The following is a 21757-nucleotide window of genomic DNA, read 5'->3' on the forward strand; positions in this document are numbered from 1 at the left end:
CTGGGAATCTGGGAGGGAAGGGGGAACTGGCCAATTGCCAAGCCAGATCTCCCAGGTCAGAGGACCCAAGGGATAGCCTGGTAATGTCCTCCAGATGAAAACAACTGTACCCACAAAAGAGGACCCATACTTGGAAGTCTCTCTGCAGATAGCTTTGCCCTGAGAAGCAGTGGCCAAGAGAAGGGGGGACGTGTGCCTCTCAGCAGTAAGTTGTGTCGTCCGGGTGAGCCAGTGCCACCCCTCCCCTGCATTGGTAGATGGAAGCTTGGGGGTACGAGGGGAGGAAAAGTAGGTGGAGGGAAATAAAAAGAACCAAGAGCCCCTTCCCACGAGTTTCGTCTATGCTAAAGGAGGAGAATTTTGAATAGCAGAAAAAGCTTTTTTAAGAACCCAAGTGACCAAAATATTATGAAATTATACAGAAATGTTATGAAAAGAGTCTGCTTCTCAGGAGAAAAAGCAAGTCTATAATTAGAAACAGTTTGGGAAAGATAAAACCGTCCCACGTGTACATCGGGATGAGCGGAGACTTCTCGACCAAATCAGTACATGATGGGCACGGGGTGGCTCAGTCGGTGAAGCGTCTGCCTTCGGCTCTGGTCATGATCTCAGGGTGGTGGGATTGAGCCCCAATTCCCCATGTAGTGGGGGGAGCTGCTCAGCAGGGAGTCTGCTTCTCCCTTGGCCCCTCCCCCTCCTCCTGCTTGCTCTCTCAAATAAATAAATGAAATCTTAAAAAAAAAAAGAATCAGCACATGAATATCTGAGCTCCTAAGTATTCCCTAGTGTTCTTGTGTTGTTATGAGGGCCACAGGCCAAGTTCTGCATGATGACCTCCGACCCCGGCCGTCACATAGTTCCTTTTTCTTCCTTCCAGGCTGCAATCTTTCCCCAACTTTTTCAGCACTATTTTTTCCTCTACCCTTTCTGACTTATAGATTTGATTGTCCCTCACCAGTAGCTTTCATTTGCAGGGAATCAAGTTTTACTCGTTTTGGATGATATTCAATGCACCTGATGATGATCTGGCTTCCTGCTTACTCATTCATCTTTATCTGTTGCTCAGAACTTTTACAAATACAAACCTGAGCTCCTAAGAAGCCCTGAACAATCCTTCCTATCTTGGTGTATATGCATTTGTGTGGATTTTTTGTCTCTGCTTGGAATGCCAAAAAGCTCTGCGAGGTAATTCATGAGTGTTCAAGAATGACCTAAATGCTAACCAGCCATGAAGACTTCTCCCATTTCTTCAAGCTGTCTCAAACGTCCTTCTCGTGGGTTCCCTCTGTTCTCTGTACACATCATTACAACTCTTTCATTGATTCTTTGCAATGGTTTGCCATTGTGCAATAGTAAAAATTACTGTAAACATTAACTCGATTTTTTTCATGAGGATCCACAAGAGGACTTTCCCTTCACTCTTAATATTAGGAAAAGACATGCTTCTCTTGAATTATGTGTTGGGCTTTAATATAAGGACACCTAATATTGTACCTGTCTTTAGAAGATTATAACACCCTAGGTGCTAGGGTCCCTAGCAAATACTAGCAGATTAATTTCTTTTTCTTGAATCAATCAATAAATGATAATACATCTTTCTTGCTTTGGTCACCGGGAAGCTCAAAACTAAATCTATGGCCCATCTGTAGCTATCACACAGGACTTCATGGCAAGTGATTGGTGTATTAACCTTAATTTTAGTGTCACCTTATTTTTTTATGTGTTTTTATTCTTCATTGTATCACCTCATCAGTCTATTTTTCTTTTTAGAATGTATACATGCCTCATTTTCCTTCTAAAAGCAAAATAGGATATAATGGTAAGTCGTGATCATGCATTCATTATTTCATGAAAAAAAGAATGAATATAAATAAAACACCAACAAAGTTTGGCAGAGTTTAGTAAAAAAGATCATTGAATTTAGTTTGCTTGTAGACAGTTATGGCAAAAAACAATAAAGCTTAACCCATCATTTCTTAATTCACTTTCACCGTTCCATGTGTCTAAACTTACATAGTCTAAACTGTCGTATGATTGCTTCTTTAAAAAAGTTGTGGCTGATTTCATTAGACTTTCAGCAAAATATGTTTCAGTGACAGGCATGAAATGATCCGAAAGATTTTATCACCCTAGAGTCACTCTACCAGATAGGTTTTTCCATAAGCAAACCCTTGATAAGTATCTAAAATCACAATGAACTTTTCTATTTTGAATTCCCCCAGTGTGAAGGAAATGGTTATAATGCAGATCCCTAAGTGTGGTTCTTGTTAGGTTATCTATACCTTCCATTCCTCAGCCCTCAGGAGAATGTTTGCTAATACCTCAGGGAGAGAAAGTTTGTGCTTTAGGAGAAAAACGAACAGATCCAAAGCCATGATTTTTAGTGCTACTTTTGCATATATTTGTATTTTTGTATATATTTTGTGTGTGTGTGTGTGTGTGTATAAAAAACTGAAGTATAGACATACAACGTTACATCCATTTCAGATGTAGGACATAATGATTCAACATCTGTATATCTTAATTGTGCTCACCACACCAGTAGTGGTGGATTATGTGTTACTTAAATCTTGGTGAAAAAGAATAATTAAATTCTAATATTATTGAAGTTTCTACTATAAAAAGAAATACAGGGCAGCCCCGGTGGCTCAGCAATTTAGCACCGCCTTCAGCCCAGGGCGTAATCCTGGAGACCCAGGATAGAGTCCCACGTCAGCCTCCCTGCATGGAGCCTGCTCCTCCCTCTGCCTGTGTCTCTGCCCCTCTCTCTCTCTGTATCTCTCATGAATAAATAAATAAAATCTTTGAAAAATAAATAAGTAAATAAATAAATTAATTAATTAAAAAATAAAAAGAAATACACTCCGGCATGATTCAACTGAAATGTACTTATGTAACATACCTCATTTAACTTCTCGACATGGGATAATGACACAAAGGAGGTGACTGAGTGGTTGGGGACTTGCCCAAGGGCTCCCTAGTTCATATACAGCTGAAATAACGGTTTAGGGGTCCTGGGGTGAAAGGTATCCTGGACTAAGGAACAGTTTTGAGCCAGATATGGATTTGAGACCATTTTGCCACCCACCAGCTGCATGGCCCTGGTGACGTACTTACCCTGAGGATCTGTAAGGTGATCATTATACCTACCTCTTAGTGTTGTGAGAATAAATGGAATTGTGTATCAGAGAGAGAGAGAGTACATGATAAATAAGTGTTTGTTCAATATATCAACAGATAGGGACACCTAGATGGCTCAGTGGTTGAGCCATCAACCCTGTTGTGACCTGGGGTCCTGGGATTGAGTCCCACATTGGGATCCTTGCATGGAGCCTGCTTCTCCCTCTGCCTGTTTCTCTGCCTCTCTCTCTGTGTCTCTCATGAATAAATAAATAAAAGTTTAAAAAAATATATATATATATGTATCTCAATGGATAATTGATTAGTGACAAGTTCTAGCATGGCTTTTAATGAAGACTAAATATTAATGATTATGTAGCACATAGTAAGTACTAATAAATGTTAGGTAATATATTGTTATTGTTATTATTGTTATTACTATTATTATTATTATTGCCTCTAAACAGTAATCATTATTAAGGTCTCTAAACACACATAGCTATTATTATTACTATTAACTTAGCAAGTTTGAATTTCAGCTTTTAGTTTCTGCTTTCTTGTTCGCCTGCTTAGAAATTAGAACCATCCAGCCCATCCGGAGCAAAACAATCTTCAAAGTGAGCGCTGAGAAGAGGCAAGTCTTTTGTGCTCTCGTCTCTGACCTGACAGACGTACTTGTAATCCACATCTTGTCTGTTCTCTCCCTGCTGATTTTTCTAGCATTCTGTACAGTACTTCATGAAAAACTGCCCGTGAATGTGGCTACTCTGCAAAACTTGTCCCTCTAATTGGAGCCAGCAACACGCCGTGTCCCCTGTCTGCTGGCCCAGGGCTATTTCCTTGCTTCGGGAGAGATTTGACACTGCCATTTCCAATCCACAAGCCCACATGTCACTGTCACAGACCTGGTTTTGATCTTTGAAGCACCTCTTCCTAAACTGGTATCCTTGCTTTTAAGGAAGGGAGACCTGGTGCCTCCATCACATATTATTAACCTGAGGAGAAACACAAATCCTGCCATGACAGATGTGGCTTGTGACATAAGCATGCTGTTGTCTCCAAGAGTCTGGGTACAGACACACAGTCTGAGGACGACAGCCCAGCCTGCTGACTGGCACGGCACACACCGGAAGCCACCCGGACAAAGGGCTGAGTCTGGTTCAAATTAGGCGAGCAGAAATACAGTAAGATGATTGCACTGTGATTAAATAACTGAAAACTATTTATCAGCTCAATAAGTTGTCACACCATCTGTCACATAAATGAGACAGTAAAACAGATTTGGCCTATAATACAGTCTGATGAAATGCAAACTTGATCAGATGATTCCTTTGTAAAATCCCCTGTTTTTATTACCTTTGTGGAATGAACTTCCGACTTTTAGTAGTCACTCATCAAGAACTCAGTTCTCGTTGTGAGGTCCTTGTGTTTTTGCTCTTTCATTTTCCGAAATCTTATTTTAGGGAAGCATGGCTTGAAGACTGTACCAAAGTCTGTCATCTTTCCGTTCATTTTAAGAATCAATGAAACTCGAAATGCCCTCTGTTAATAATGGCTACCATTTGTTGAGGAATTATTAGAGGCCAGTCTAAATGTTTTCTAGACAGTCTCGTTTAATACTCACAGGGACCAGACTACATAGGTTTTTGTTTGTTTGTTTTTGTTTTTTTAATTCTCACTTCAGGGATCCAAAAGCTGTGCCTACGATAAATTAAATAGCATACTCAGGGTCATAGAAAACTTAGGTGAAATCTCTGGAATTTAGACTCAGGTCTGTCTGACTCCAAAGACCATAGTTTGCATCACCTACTCTTCATTTAGACACAATTCAACTTAAAAAAAAAAAAATACATGAGGCCCATTAGCCAAATATTGTGAGGAATTCAGAGTAAGTATACAGCAGATTGGGGTTGGTAGGTGCAACCGAGGAGGCAGCCTAGGGAGACAGGGCATAAAAACTATTAAACCGACACAAGTTCAGTTCCTACTTGACTGCATCAAGCCAGTAAAATATAACTAATATAAAATGTAACCATGTAAAGCCCTTCTAGAAATCCTAGAAGTGTGCCACACAAGGAGCTGTGGATATGAATTTTCAGCCTCCTTCAGGTAACTCGTACTCTGACCTTTACAGCCTGAACTGGAACATGGGTAGTTTCGCCATCATCATGAGACACATACACATACAGAGCCAGTTATCACTTATTTGTTGCCTCTTTGCTCCAAATCCATCCTTCTGGGTCCTGTCCCCGCTGTCCTCTCTTGCAGCTGGCACAACGGCCTACAGGGAGCTTCTAGATGTGGGGCATCCTGCGGGAGGAAGGGGAGTCTCTCCCCGTTCAGGTGCTGTCTCTCCTCTTCCAGCAGCTCAGCTGCAGGTGCACGGCTCTCATGGCAGCAGGTGGGCAGGCGGGAAGCCACACTCCCTTCAGAGAAGTGAGGGTCCCAGCCTCTGGCAGAGAAGGTGCGGGCAGGTCTTCCAAGTTAGCTTCTTCCCTGGGTTCCCTCTCGGCCCCGGAGCTAGAAGCTCCTCTCTCTGTTATTCCCCCCAAAGGCCTCAAGGCAGCCTCCTCCAGAAATCCCTTCAGGCTCCTGATATCCTTACCTCTGTTCTCTCAAGTTTCATTGACAATTTATGTAAACCTTTCCAATTCTTCCCAGGACTTTCTCTGATGTTTTAGGTGGAATAAATACGGATTGCTTCACACCGGTCAGGGTATGGGTGAGACTATACTGTTTCTTTTCACATTAAATTAGAATTCTGTTCTAGAAACACAGAATGGGTCTAGATTACAAGAAGTCCAGAATCATGCTCTTGATGCGACCTATGTGCCAACCTAGGACATCCAGGAAAATGAGTCCTGAAAACAGGTCCTGAATCTTCCCTTCTCAAGAGGAGACAAATTAGCCCTTACCCTTTCCACAGAGGCTTACCACTGGCAAAATCAGGGCACCAGAGCGATGAGGAAGGTTCACCACTTTCTTATTTTTTCATATTTGTTTTCATCTGAAAATATAGGAAGAAGGCATTTGGATGGTAGCACACATACAAGTTTTACATTTTATGGCTTAGTGCTGGCTTTGATTTACATATGGAGTAAACAGGTGAGAATTTTTTTTTAAGATTTTATTTGTTTATTCATGAGAGACAGAGAGAGGTAGAGACACAGGCACAGGGAGAAGCAGGCTCCATGCAGGGAGCCCAATGTGGAACTCGATCCCAGGACCCCGGGGCCGTGACTTGAGCCAAAGGCAGATGCTCAAGCACTGAACCTCCCAGGTGCCCCAGCAGATAAGAATTTCTTAAACGTTTCAGGATTCTGAATCCCTGCCTGGGAAGAGCACTGGCATCTCAGTCTGCTTCCGACATCACCTGCTGGTACAGCGCCACTGCTGAGCGGTTGGGGTCTTCCTTCCTGGGCCGATTGCTATTGTTTCACGCTGCGTCCCTGCCTGGGCCAGCCTGGTCTTTGGAAGGAGGATGGCTTTGAGCATGATTTCATTCCCTCATTACCAGCTTGGTTCTGACTCACCCTTTTGCTCAGTTTCCCGAGGCCTGAGCTCTAATGCCATGCAGGTACCCATACAACCACCCTCATCTGAGGCCTTTCCACATCAGAGCCTCTGAATCCAAGCAGGGTCAAATACCCTCACAGAACCTGCAAACTAGGTCTCCCATGCCCTGAGAGATCATCCAACACAAAGGGTTCCTTCCACACTCTGATGATTCATTTGCAAAGCCTGATGGTCATTAGAAAGGATGAGCGGAGCCTCGCTGCCTTCTAGGAGAATGAGTCACTGCTCCATTCCTTCCAATCAAGTCATCTTTCCAAGGATGGACATAGAACCTTTTGCAGCAGTAGCCACACACACATACACACACACACACACACGCATACACACGCACGCTCTCTCTCTCTCTTCCTGAATGGTCATCTCCATATTTTTTATATCATTATCTTGTCTTTCCTACTAGACTCAAAATTCCAAACCTGAGCTTAATAAAATTGGCACCCAATTTATTCCTGGCCTTCCTGCAATACATAAAGCAATATTTTTCTATGTGGTGAGTGAATGAGGTATTTGTTGATTGAGAGAGTGAATGAACTGCATTATTTTTAATTCCAAGAAATTAGGTTGATTAGCATAAATCACATAATTAACATTTTCATTTAAAAATAATATATCATTGGGAGTAACAGAAGAGGAACTCAGAAATTGCTAACCTAATTAGAGACTGGTTATAATAATCAACCATTCGAAAAACATTTATTAGGCACCTACAATGTGCTTGGAATTATGTTAGTTTCCAGGGTCACAGAAGTAAATAAGATGCCAGTCCTCAAGGAGTCCGTTGTGTAAGGAGGAAAGCCGGCACATACACAACAGATATTTATTTTTCAATGTAATGAGGTCAATAAAGGTGAATAGAAAGTACTGGGGATGTAGAGAACACGGAATTATGTGACACCCTGTAATTCCCCCAATATGACACTTAGTGCACTCCAGGGTAGCATAACTACCAGCTGAATAATTGCGCTCCCGAAAAGACTCTAAGCTTGGCAAAGGTATGTGGCCATGTTTGCTATGCTTGTTACAGTCTCCAAGGAGCTGGCCAAGAGTCAGGCATATGGTAGGTACTAGATAATCTTTTGAATGAATGAATGAGTGATGGTAATACTACTATCACTGCTACCACCACCACTAGCTGGGGGAAAGAGAGGAAGTACAGGATTTGCTTTAGGAGATCAGACTCTAGTGTTGGATGGACTTGATTGTAATCCTCGCTTTGCTACTTCCTCCCACTGGGTGGCCTAAGGTATTGGCTTTCTATGCCTTGGTTTTTATGTCTGTGAAATGAGAGCAATAATACTATGTAAGGCATAGCTTTATTGTGAGGATTAAACAAATCAGGAAACATAGCCACTCAGCACATGGCCTACTAAGAGCAATTGTGGTTAATATTATTGCTTCCTGTATTTTATCCTTTTGCTACTTATAATAAAAGTGGAGGAAAGTAAGTGGCAATATATCTTCTCAGTGTAAATCTGATAATAGTGATTTGCATTTGTTGACAGTCTGGAAACAGGAATCCCTGAACCCTCCCTTGAAATGCTAGTAACAACTAGCTCAATCCACTAGTAATTTTCACAATTTAAGATTCAAAGGCTATGTCCTTATTGAAACCTTCTATATAAGTTGATGATGACAAATGACTGACCGAGCACTGGTTTCAAAGACTAAAATGATTCTTGTTTCATATGGAAACCTTAAAAAATATGCATAGCCTTTGTCCTAACCATTTGTCTTTCAGGGATTTATCCCAAGAATCAATCAATCACAGGATATATCCGATGATTTCATTACAACTTTAAGTCAGTGATATTTAGATTAAAACTGGGAATACAATTATCCAATAATGAGAAGTTGTTACATTATGACTCAAAGGAGTAAAGGGATCAATTAATCATACTGGTATTGAGACTACTAGTGACAGGAAATGCTACTTAATATATTAATCAAGCAGGCTTCAAACTATACATTCAGTAAACACACATAAATGTGATGTGTCAGTTTATAAATATCCCTTATTCACTTGCATATATATATATATACACACCCAAATGACAAAATATCTAATCAAAATATTAACAGTTGATATTTTCTTTAATAAGAGTAAAACAATTTTCTGGTGTCCTTTTCATGATTAATTTATATATACTTGATGATAAATATCACTTCAAAACATTAACATAGCACTGCTTTCAACCTTATGACTTTCAAGAATTAAAGGTTTTATTTAGGGTCTTCAATATAATTTTTTCTTCAAAAGTGCTGTTTTAAAAAAGCTTCACTGGGCAAATAACAATTAGGACAAACCTGATGACCAATACGTTTGTATCCATTTGAACAACCGTTACTATAAAAATTCATAAGCATATAATAATTATTAAGCAACTTGTTTTATTTCTAAACGCTTTACAAGTGAAATTTATATAAAGAGAGCTGATTTGGCAATTCTGCACTTTTATAGAGCAGCAAAACTTATTGCTATTCCACTCCCATCTTGCTTCTCAATATATTTCTTTTAGAATATAACAGTATGTAAGATAAAAGGCATGCATGACTGTATTGTGTCTTCATTTGGTTGTCCAATAAGCATCTATGGTAGGAAGAGTAATGCCCACCACCAAATGTCCACACCTAGTTTCCAGAATCAGTGCATATGTTACCTTCCACAGTTAAAGGGGAATTGAGACTGTAGATGGAGGGGCACCTGGGTGGCTCAGTCCATGAAGCGTCTGCCTTCAGCTCAGGTCATGATCTCAGGGTCCTGGGATCGAGCCCCACATCAGGCTCCCTGCTCAGCAGGGCGTCTGCTTCTCCCTCTCCCTGCTGCCCCCCCACTTTCTTGTGCTCTCTCTCATAAATAAATAAATAAATAAATAAATAAATAAATAAATCTTAAAAAAAAAAAAAAAAAGACTGTAGATGGAGCTAAGTTGCCAATCAGCTGACCTTAAAACAGGGAGATTATCCAGGATCCTCTGGAGGAAGAGTGTCCAGCATCATCACAAGGGTCCTTGTAAGTGGAAGAGGGAAGGGTGAGGGAGGCACAGTCTGAGAAGGACTTGGCCCATCTTGGCTTCAAAGGCGGAGGAGTGTGGGCAGCCTCTAGAAGTAGGAACAGTCAAGGAAGCAGATTCCGCTACAGGCACCAGGAGTAAGGCAGTCCTCCCAACACCTGGACTTTAGCCCAGGGAGATCCATGTTGCCTTTTAAGCTACAGAACCATAAGATAATACATTTGTGTTGTTTTGAGCCACCAGGATGGTGGCACCTCATGGCAGCGTAATAGAAAATAATGGAGCATTTCAAAATTAACAAAGCTGAAATCACATCTTGGATCTCTCCGTCACACCTGCTACTTCTCTGGTCTTTCTGACTCAGGAAATGCACCTGCGATTCTCCAGCTCCAAGGCTGTGATTCTTAGAGCCATCCTAGGCTTCTTTCTTCTTCTCACATCTCATCTGCAGGAATTCCAGTCCCATCAACCTTCTAAAAATATCCAGAGTTGAAACACTCTTCACCTTTTCTGCCTCTACCAGGTTGGTTGTAACCATTATTTCCCCTGAGACTGCAGAACCGACTCTTGTCTCCCTGCCTCCACCGGCCCATTGTAGATGCTGGCACTGCAGTCAGGATGATGCTTTTGTCCCACTCTACCCAGATTCTTCCCATGCTTTTCCACCTTGAATGGAGTAAAGCAGTGTCCAGCATGGCTTACCAGGGTCCATGTAACATGGCCTCCACATCTCATCCTTCACCTCTTCGCCCTTCGAGAACTCCCCAAGCGTGGCCTCCCTGGAGTACTTCCCCTCGTTGGTGCAGCACTGCACAGAGCTAGCTCCATGACTTCCTTCTGATTTTCCCTGATGTCCCATCTAAAGTCACCTACCTCTTTCCCCTTGCACTCAGTTTTCTCCTTGTCCTATTTTAGGTTTTTCTTGGCAACTACAATCATTTTACCTATTATACTACTTATGTTCTCACTTGAATGTAATTGAGAGCCTCTGTCTTGTCTCTTTTCTTCTTCTTCTTCCTTTTTTTTTGTGTGTGTGTGATTGTTTACTACTATACCTTTCTCATCCAAATTAATATCTGAATCCTAGGAGATGTTCTGTAGATACTCGTTGAGAGAAGAAATAACTGATGCTTAAGTTTCCATCATGCTGTTCATTTGTTCAGTATGAAGTCTTCAGTCAACTGCTTTGTGAAACTCCAAGCAGTTGCATTTGACATACTAGATGAAGGGATTATTTTCATTCATGGAAGGACATCAGTGTAGCGTTTATAGCAGACATTTAAAATCTAGCCACAAAGAGAAGTCCAAAGTTCAAATTATGTCAGAGCATGGAGGCTGGGATCAGGCTGTCTAGAGTTAAAACCTACCCAATTCTAACCTGTGTTATCTTGGGTAAATGACTTAACTTCCCTGAGCTTCTTTTCTCATCTATAAAATAAGGCTAATTGTAGCAGCTGACCTCATAATGTTGTTATAAGTATTAAACAAGCTAGAATTTGTATAATGCTTGGAATGGTGTCTGACATGTAATTAAGGTCTACAGGATAGTTTTGTGAACAAACCCTCCTATTCCATTTACATATATATATATATATATATATATATATATATATATATATATTATTTCAGAACATAGAGAAAAAGAGAACATTTCCTGAATTCTTATTGACAAAGAGAAATATTGAAACCAAACCTGACAGAGATGCATACTGAAGATCAAACCATAGAATAATTACACTTTTGAAAATAAATATAAGAATAACATAGATAAAATATTAACAAATAATTTAGCAGTGTATTTAAGATATGTTACAGAATAGTGAAGCATGATTCAAACCTGCAAAGCAAGGATGATTCAATAGTATGGAATACAGGAGAAAAAATATGATCTTAATTGATGATGAGAGGGGCGTTAGACAAAATTCAATTTCCACCCTTAAATGGTGGGGGAAAATATTCAACAGTTTCTAATTAGCTTTTCTTCCAAATTCCCTGACACATATGCCACACTTTATTCTAAAAACCAGGCTAGAAATAGGGACCATGTCAGTTGGAAACATTGATTTAAAATAATAAAAATAAAATATTTTTGTTAACTTTAAATAAGCAATATTCAACCAGTGTTATTATACAATTCTAGAACTAAATGGGACTGTTTATTTTATTTTGATGAAAGAATTCAGACAGAATTTTCTGGGTTTTCCAACTTGGACTTGAAAGCAAAATTTGCTTTAAATATGTAGTAAATATTATCATTACTACGTAAGAACTAGGATAGTTTTTACTCAGATTATATTAAAATGCCTAGGATAAGATTTGGGTGCAATATCATAATCAAATTAATTCCTTTTGGTAGTTTTTAATTTTTTCGCTTCATCTGAAGCTACTGAAAAGTTCTGAGTCGTGGTTGAAGATTACATTTACCTTAATTTTGCTGTAATGATTGAAAATCACTAAGCATTATCTTTAATTATTTTTAATTGTTTTAATTTAAAAAATTAAAATTTTCCCCAAATTTCAGAAGTAGCACATGCTCCTTTGGGACAATTTAATAAGGACATGCTGATAAACTGTCCCCAGTTTACCTCTCCATCTCTCCACTATGTCCATTCCCCATGCTGCCTGCCTCTCCACAGGCATTCCCTCTGAGTCATCTCCACCTGCCCAGGAAAAAGCTAATCCTTCGCCATGCCCCTGGAGTCTGCATAATGGGTCTGAGGAAGGGTTTCCACGTTTTTAGTCTCAGGGTCCTCTTCATATTCCTCAAATTAATGAGCTTTCCAAAGAGTCTTTGTTCATCTGGGGCATATCTGTGGATAATTATCATTTTAGAAATAAGAGCAGAATTTAAATATATATATATATATATATGTGTGTGTGTGTGTGTTTGTATATATATATATCACTCATTTTACAATAGCAATAACTAACCCATCACACATTAACAAAAATATTTATTTATTTATTTATTTATTTATTTATTTATTTATTTATTTTAAATAATTTATTTTTATGAAAAATGGACCTCAGGGACCCCCCAGAGGTATTCTAACTGCACTTTTAAAATTGCTGCTCTGAGGTCATTGATCTCTCTAATACCTGAGGGGCTTAAAGACATGATCAGCATTTGGCATTTCCACTGGATTGGATCATAAACGGAGACATTACCCAACTCAGGCCAGTGAATCTTGAGAAGGTCTTCACTCAGGTGTTCTGAAAAACTGGTTTTCCTTCTCATGGTAAAGCCAGTAGAAAATGCCATCTCCTGGGGGCACTTGGGTGGTTTAGTCGGTGAAGCTTGGGGATCATGATCTCGGGGTCCTAGAATTGAGTCCCCCATAGGGCTCCCCCATAGGGCTCCTGTAGGGCTGCTCAGTGGGAAGCCTGCTTCTCCCTCTCCCTCTGTCTCTCCCTCTGGCTTGTGCTCTGTCTCTCAGGTAAATAAACAAAATCTATATTAAAAAAAAAAAAAGGAAGAAAGAAAGAAAGAAAGAAAGAAAGAAGAAAGAAAAAAGAAAGAGAAAGAAAGAAAGAAAGAAAGAAAGAAAGAAAGAAAGAAAAGGAAGAAAGGAAGAAAAGGAAGAAAAGGAAGAAAGAAAGAGGAAGGAAGAGGAAGAAAGAAACAGAAAATGCCATCTCTCCAACCCTGGCCACCCTGATGTGTGAAGGGTGGCCCTCGCTCCAAGCCTGGGAGCGTTCTGGTTTGTGCCTCTGGCCTGGAGGGAGTATTAATAGCACCATCTTTCACTCTCCAAAGTCCCCCAAGTGATGAAGCGGACAGCCACCTGGGTGTGTCGATAGGAGATAAGGAATTATAACAGCTATTTTGCCAGTAGGAAGAACCCAGAGAGAAGATAGAAGGAGTGCCCCAAACTTTCAAGGACAGCAGCCAGAGAAGTCAGAGAACACAGACAGAGACCCTGACCCCAGATCACCCCAGGGCTCAATTTCCAGAATCGATTGCTATTCCAATCTTTTTTCTCAGTTTCAAAAATCAAAATCAATTTGAATTGGGATCGCCAGGACCTGCAGCCGATGGGTACCTAACTAGGTGCTCCCACCACCTAATGTGACGGGGGGAGTGGTCTGCTGTGGATTCTGCAGCCTTTTTCCACAGTCTTCTAACCATGCACCCGCACATTTCTCACCTTGGGTTTTTGGTTGAAGTTTGTTTTTATAAGAATGGAATTGTTATACGCATATTTAAAATTTTTAATACGAATGTACAAACCCTTTGGATCTGTAGATACATATCTGACACCTTTTTCATAATTCATAGTACTTCATCACAGAAATGTACCACTGTTTTCCCCCCTGTTCTTGGTGATATCGTTGTTTCCAGGTTCTGCCACTTTTAATAATATTTAAATGAAGATTTTAATAATATTTAAATGAAGATTTTAATACACATATCCTTTGTACTATTGCTTTTATTACGATAAAAGAGACTCCTGCACCTGTGACTTCTTGATCAAAGGGTATATGAGGATTATTCTTACAGGTGATGGAAATCCACTACATGGAGAAACCATGTAATAAAGACCCCTGGGACATATTAGAAGGAGCGGGGATCTAAAGTCAGTGTACTTCTTCTGAGGGTAAAGTTGGGGGAAGGAAAGAGGTTTGGGATCTCTGATTGTCATCCTCCATTTCCCGTGATGTTTTGGGAAGAGAGTGTGGATGGGGAATAAAGAGGGATGTTAGCCCCTTCATTTCGGAGATGGTTTTTCTCCCCCGCGCAACGTCAAGGAAATCAGACAACTGATCCGTGTCTATATGAAATATAAATTACTCACTCAATTAATTACATGCATATTATATTTTGTTTGAAATGACAATGGATATTTTTGTCAGTATCTAGAAAAGTGATTTTGGAAATCATGGTAGTATATAGAGGATTAAACTCTTCGAAGCTGTTTTCCTTAATTATGAGACATAAAAGAAGACATAAGTTGAATAGTGCCTTCTTCAAGGCACAAAACTGATTTCTTTTAAGGTGCTGCTGTTGTCAACCCCATATAACCATTTATAAATGAGCAAGAGGAAGAGTCATAAACTGAATATTAGACTTTTTCTATTATTATTCATGCAAAACAATACTGTGTTCTGGATTTTACATCCATGTCCACTTTATAAAACAAATGGCTTTAAATCTCTTTCTTTGATTCTCTCTTTGTTGCCCCTCCTGCAGTAAGGAGTAGAGGTTGTGGAAATCAGGCACACAAAGTTGAAAGTAGAGGTTATACTTACAATAAATATTCACCAATTTCTTTCATTATTTTCTAATTAAAGGGTTTAAGCAGTTCATACAATCACCACTTCATTCATTACTCACAGCATTCGAGCATTCTTCAGAATTTCCAATCTGTAGATTTTGAGGGGGGGGTTCTAAAAACACAGACTGATTATTTTTAAGCTTTTTTTTAAACTGAGATATAATCGACATGTTGTTTCAGATGTACAACCTAACGATTTAACATTTTTATACATTTCAAAATGATCATTGCAAAAAATCTGGTTAACATCTATCACCACACAGTTACAATTTTTTTTTCTGGTGATGAGAGATTTTAAGATCTATTTTCTTAGCACCTTTAAAATACACAATACAGTATTATTGACTACAGTCTCCATGCTATATATATATATTACACCTCCAGGGCTTATTTGTTTTATGACTAGGGGTTTATAACTTTTGACCCCATTCACCCATTTAGCTAATATCCTTACCTCTGGCAAACACCAGTCTGCTCTCTGAATCTATAATTTCTTTTTAGGTTCCACACATAACAGTGCAATGGACACTGCACCTAAGAATACTTAGGTGCGTATTATTGCTTTTTTACACAAATGGTAGTCTATTACTGAAAGCATCGTGCTGTCTCATACTTTACATTGTGTCATGGAGTTCCAGTCCAGTTCCAATCTATGTGTACATATAGAGCATGGTTTGTTTGTTTGTTTATTTATTTATTTATTTATATATTTTTTAATTTTTATTTATTATTTATGATAGTCACAGAGAGAGAGAGAGAGAGAGAGACAGAGACACAGGCAGAGGGAGAAGCAGGCTCCACGCACCGGGAGCCCAACGTGGGATTCGATCCCGGGTCTCCAGGATCACGCCCCGGGCCAAAGGCAGGCACGCCAAACCGCTGCGCCACCCAGGGATCCCCTATTTATATATTTTTAAACTTTTAATTCCAGTATGGTTAGCATAGTGGTTAGCATGTAGTGTTATATTAGTTTCAGGTGTACAATACAGTGTAGTGCACTCCTTCATGTCCATCACCTAGTTCCCCCATTCCCCGCCCACCTCCCTTCTGGTGACCATCAATGTGTTCTCTGTAGTTAATAATCAGTTTCATGGTTTCTCTCTCTCTCTCTCTCTCTTTTTTTTCCGTTGCTCATTCATTTTGTTTCTTAAATTCCACGTATGATTTAAGCCATATGGTATTTTTCTTTCTCTGACTGATTTATTTCACTTAGCATGATACTCTCTAGCTCCATGGATGTCATTGTGAATGTCAGGATTTCATTCTTTTTTATGGCTGAGTAATATTTTATATATATATATATATATATATATATATATATATATATATATAATCTCTTCTTTATCCATTCATCTATTGATGCACACTTGGGTTGCTTCCATTTTTGACTATTGTAAATTATGCCGCAACAAACATAGGGGTGCATATATCTTTTAGAATTAGTATTTTCATATTCTTTGAGTAAATAATCAGTAGTGGAATTACTGGATCATTAGATAGTTCTATTTTTAATATTTTGAGGAACCTCCATACTGTTTTCCACCATGGCCGCACCAGTTTGCATTACCAACAGAGTAAGAAGGTTCCTTTTCCTCTACGTCCTTACCAGCACTTATTTCTTATGTTTTTTGATTTTAGACATTCTGATATGTGTGAAGTGATGTCATCTCATTTTGGTTTTGATTAGCATTTCCCTATGATGAGTGATGTTGAGCATCTTTTCATGTGTCTTTTGGCCATCTGGATGTCTTCTTTGGGAAATGTCTGTGTCTTCTGCCAATTTTTAAATTAAATTACTCATTTTTGGGGTGTTGGGTTGTATAAATTCTTTATATATTTTGGATTTTAACCCTTTATCAGATGTGATTTGCAAATATCTTCTCCATTCAGTAGGTTGCTGTTAGTTTTGTTGATTATTTCCTTCACTGTGCAGAAGCTTTTTATTTTGATGAAGTCCCAATGGTTAATTTTTCTTTTATTTCCCTTGCCCTTATTCCCCTTTCTAGGGGACATAACTGGAAAATATTGGCATGGCCAATGTTAAAGATATCACTGCCTGTGCTCCTTTCTAGGATTTTTATGGTTTCAGGCCTCATGTTTAGGTCGTTAATTCATTTTGAATTTATTTTTATGTATGGTGTAAGAAAGTGGTCCAGTTCCATTCTTCTGCATGTGGCTGCCCAGTTTTCCCAATGTTCATTGAAGATACTATATTTTTCCCATTGGATATTCCTCCTGCTTTGTCAAAGATCAGTTGATCATATAATCATGGTTTATTTCTGTTTTATTTATTTATTTTTTATTCTGGTCCTTTGGTTATGGTACTGGTTTTTGTGCCACTACCATACATTAGTGATCAAGAGATCATTACAGCTCTTTACTATAACTTGAAGTCTGGAATTGTAAAAAACCTGCAGTTCTGTTTGTTTTTGTTTTTGTTTTCATGATTGCTTTGGCAATTTGGCGTCCTTTGTGGTTCCATACAAGTTTTAGGATTGTTTGTTCTACCTCTGTGAAAAATGCTCTTGGCATCTTCATAGGGATTGCATTAAATCTGTAGATTGCTTTGGGTAGTAGAGACATTTTTAACAATATTTGTTCTTCCAATCCATGAGCATGGGATGTCTCTCCATTTTTTGTGTGTCATATTCAATTTCTTTCATCAGTGTTCTATAGTTTTCAGGGTACAGATCTTTCACCTCTTTGCTGAGGTTTATCGCTAGATATTTTCTTGGTTTTGGTGCAACTGTAAATGGGATTGTTTTCTTAATTTCATTTTCTGCTACTTCATTATTAGTGCACAGGAATGCAACAGATTTCTAAACATTGATTTTATATCCTATGATTTTGCTAAACTCATTTTTAAGTTCTAATAGTTTTTTTTTTTAATGGAGTCTTTAGAGTTTTCCATATAGCGCATCATGTCATCTGAAAATACTGAAAGCTTTACTTCTTCCTTACCAATTTTGATGCCTTTTATTTCTTTTTGTTGTCTAATCGCTGTGGCTAGGACTTGCAGTACTATGTTGCATAAAAGTTGTGAGAGTAGATATCCTTGTCTTGTTCCTGATCTTGGGAGACAAGTTCTCAGTTTTTCCCCATTGTGTATGATGTTAGCTGTGGATTTTTCATATATGACCTTTATTATGTTGAGTTATATCTCCTCTCAATCTGCTTTGTTGAGGGTTTTTATCATGCATGAATGTTGTACTTTGTCAAATACTTTTTTATATCTATTGAAATGATCATATGATTTTTATCCTTTCTCTTATTGATGCAATATATCACATTAGTTTATTTGTGAATACTGAGCCACTCTTGCATAATCAGGAATAATTCCCACTTGATCATGATGAATGATTTTTTTTAATTTTTAAATTTTTAAATCATGTATTGTTGGATTCTGTTTGCTAGTATTTTGTTGAGGATTTTTGCATCTATATTCATCAAAGATACTGGCCTGTAGTTCTCGTTTTTTGTTGTTTTGTCTTTATCTGGCTTTGGCATCAGGGTAATGCTGGCCTCATAGAATTTGGAAGTTTTCCTTCCTCTTCCTTTTTTTGAAATAGGTGAGTGTAGTTCTTTGAACTGAGCCACATATACTCTATTTAACCATTCTTCTGTTGTTATACATCTACATTGCTTTTCTATTGTTATAAATAATACTGCAAAAAATATCTTTGCACATGTCCTATGCTTATGTAGGAAAATTCCTAGATATCAAAGGCTTATGAATTTTACATTTTGACACTATTTCAAAATTGTCTTCTATAGATGGAACCAGTTCCACTAATTGTGCAGGTTGTCTGCATGCCAAAAAACATTTAAATCATTTGACTGCAAATCTGATAAAAAAAAATGGTACCTAGTTTTCATTTCGTTTGTCTAAACATAAACGAAGTAGCGAATTGTCTCATATATTTAAGAATTTTGTTCTTTCCTGCTGACTGTTCCATCTTTTGCTCATTTGCTTTTTTCCTATTGAGATGTTGGCCATTTTTAAATTTGTTGTTTCTCTTTATATAGCAAAGTGATCAGTTCTTTGTAGCACTTATGAAAAATGTTTTCTTAGTTTGTCATTTATCTTTTTAAATTTTTATTATTCTTATTATAGAGAATTTTAAGTATTAAGGTCAAAATTTTTAATATCACAGTAAATAAAATTCATTTATTTTCTTCTATAGCCTGAATTTAATGCCAGTCTTATAATGGTTAGTTCTTCAGCATTTCTCCTTAAACCCATATTTTCTCCTAGTTGCTAATTTTATTTTTTTTTATTTAAATGTCTGATTCACCTGAAATGTATGTTGGCAATAATGAGTGAAATTCAGATTTAATTCCTTTTTTCAACCTGTTTATTGATTAACCGTCTGAAGACACAAAGAGGCAATGCCACTTGGTTTCATATAATTTGTTTCAGACAATAAATTATATTCAGAAAAAAACACACATGTAAAGAAACCAAAATATGATGGTTTAGTAATCAGCCAGGCTAGTTTCCCCTATATTTCTTACTTTATAAGAAATTTTCTGGCTATGTTTGAGTCCAGGATGGTTCCTCAGAGCAACAAACTTAGTGTGTTCTGCAAAAGGATATTTGTGGGACAAGTAGTGGATTTAGAAAGTATTTATGTAATCTGATATAATTCCATTTAAATTACAAAAATTCAAACAAGAAAAGCTTTTTGTTAAAAGGAGAAGATAACTCAAAATGGGTACAGACATGACAACAAATTATATAAATTCCTGCCCCCCCCCCAAAAAAAAAAAACCCACTCATGTAACATCTTTACTCCAGTGATGTTCTCCTCAGAAAATCATTTTTGTATTTGGATATTCAGTAGTTGTTATTTGGGAAATGTGACATATTGTCTGAAATTCAACAATAAAATACAATTGTGAGCATTTTTTTTTCTTTTTTGCCATGTTTTCTGAACTAGTTTCCACTAATTAAGCAGCAGTTTAGCTCCTTACACTTTGAAGTTTGGCTCATTACCTGGCTTCTGTATGTCAACAAAAGGCAACATCTAAAGCCCTCAGTATTGGGCCATCACTTTGGGGACTGCTAATTGAATGTAATTACTTTATTTTGTGCCAGGGTTCATACTTGTAACATTGCCTTGTAATAATTTAAATTGTCTGCATACAGCAGGGGGACTGCTTGACGCCAGAGTGGAGACGGCCAGGCAGCCACTTGGGTCTTGGAAGCAAAGTCAAAAGTAAGGAGACATTGTCATTTGCTTACCTACTCATTAGCTGCCCTCCCTGTCTGTCTGTTGTTTGGAATGGACAGGATGTGTAGTGACTGAATCTTGCCCCTAAAAATAGCTGTGAAAACATGCATTTGGGATGTACAGTAATTGGTTGCTTAGTCGATCATAGATATTTTTAGACCTAGAGAAAATGCAAGATATTTTTAAACCATGACCTTGCAATACCACATTACTTTCCTCTCTCTCTTTCTGTCTCTCTGTCTCTCTCTCTTTCCTGAAAGAAACAGGAAGACAGAAGAATTGTAACAGAGCAAAGATCAAAAGGATAAAATGTAGGGTTATCCTTCATTATCTCATTTGAGAAATTTGAAGAATGGTGTGTCCTTGAAGAAAAAAAATGTTTTTGCCATTTCACAGGCCTGATATTTTGACCATCACCTTACTTTCAACAGGAGCCATCACCTGAACTTCACATTTTTACTGCACATTAGAAGGAAGTTTATTGTAAAAGGGGAAATTAAAAGCTTGAAGCCTTTATTTAACAAGCTCTGGAAGGGCCCTCTGACCCACACACTAGGTGCAATCCCAGCTGAATTTTTGCCTCCTTTTGGGTGATTAATCATATGGTGAATCAGGTCTAATAGCTCTAATAATAGGGCTTACTTTTGGCTTTTTGAGGAGCAGGGAAATAAGAGTGTCTTCCCTAAGTGTCAGAATCCTTCCCTTTTGTTAATGGTGCCAGCAGGTCTATACGAATGGCCATTAAAGCTAATGTGAACCTTTTACTCTCAAATTACATTTGAGTTTAAAAAGGAAAAAGTGCTATAGTTTTGAAGGAAAAGGTAAAGCGTATGGTAATGGGGAGGAAGATCACTGAAAGAAACAAAATGACCTTGAATTGGATAATACTAAATGTAAATCTTTGATTTACCTGAATCCCCTGTAATTCTTCCTTCAAGTTGATTGGAAGAATAAAATGACCATCAAAGTAATAGATGCCAATTCGTTCCTAATATGTGTGTGTATTTAGTGAGTGTTTTTTTTTTTAAATGTACTGAAGGTCAAGGGTGGTTTATTTATTTATTTATTTTTAAATTTTTTATTTATTTATGATAGTCACAGAGAGAGAGAGAGAGGGGCAGAGACACAGGCAGAGGGAGAAGCAGGCTCCATGCACCGGGAGCCCGACATGGGATTCGATCCCGGGTCTCCAGGATCGCGCCCTGGGTCAAAGGCAGGCGCCAAACCGCTGCACCACCCAGGGATCCCTAGTGAGTGTTTTTTAAAGATATAATTCACATACCATAAAATTCACCTTTGTAAAGTGTACAACTGAGTGGTAAACAAACAAAGTGGTATAGCCCATAATCACTAATTCCACAGCACTTTCATCACCCAAACATGAAACTCCATACCCGTCAGCATTACCTAGATCCCCACGTTCCGCCACCATCCCCTGGACCCTTGTTTATTTTCTGTATAAATGGGATCACACGATATGTGGCCTTTTGTGATTGGCTCCTTTCACTTTACATGTTTTGGAGGATTCATCTGTGTGGTA

At 38.3% G+C, this 21757-nt stretch overlaps 1 long non-coding RNA gene across 1 annotated transcript in view; it reads left to right on the forward strand.

Moving 5' to 3' along the window:
• LOC121475656 overlaps nucleotides 1–21757 on the forward strand; it is a 114653-nt gene that overhangs the window by 9309 nt on the left and 83587 nt on the right. The window contains exon 2 of the long non-coding RNA XR_005983790.1: nucleotides 20133–20202. This is a non-coding gene — a long non-coding RNA (uncharacterized LOC121475656). The remainder of the gene's footprint in view (nucleotides 1–20132; nucleotides 20203–21757) is intronic.

Source organism: Vulpes lagopus, chromosome 14, assembly GCF_018345385.1.
Source record: "Vulpes lagopus strain Blue_001 chromosome 14, ASM1834538v1, whole genome shotgun sequence".
In the NCBI taxonomy this organism is placed as follows: domain Eukaryota; kingdom Metazoa; phylum Chordata; class Mammalia; order Carnivora; family Canidae; genus Vulpes; species Vulpes lagopus.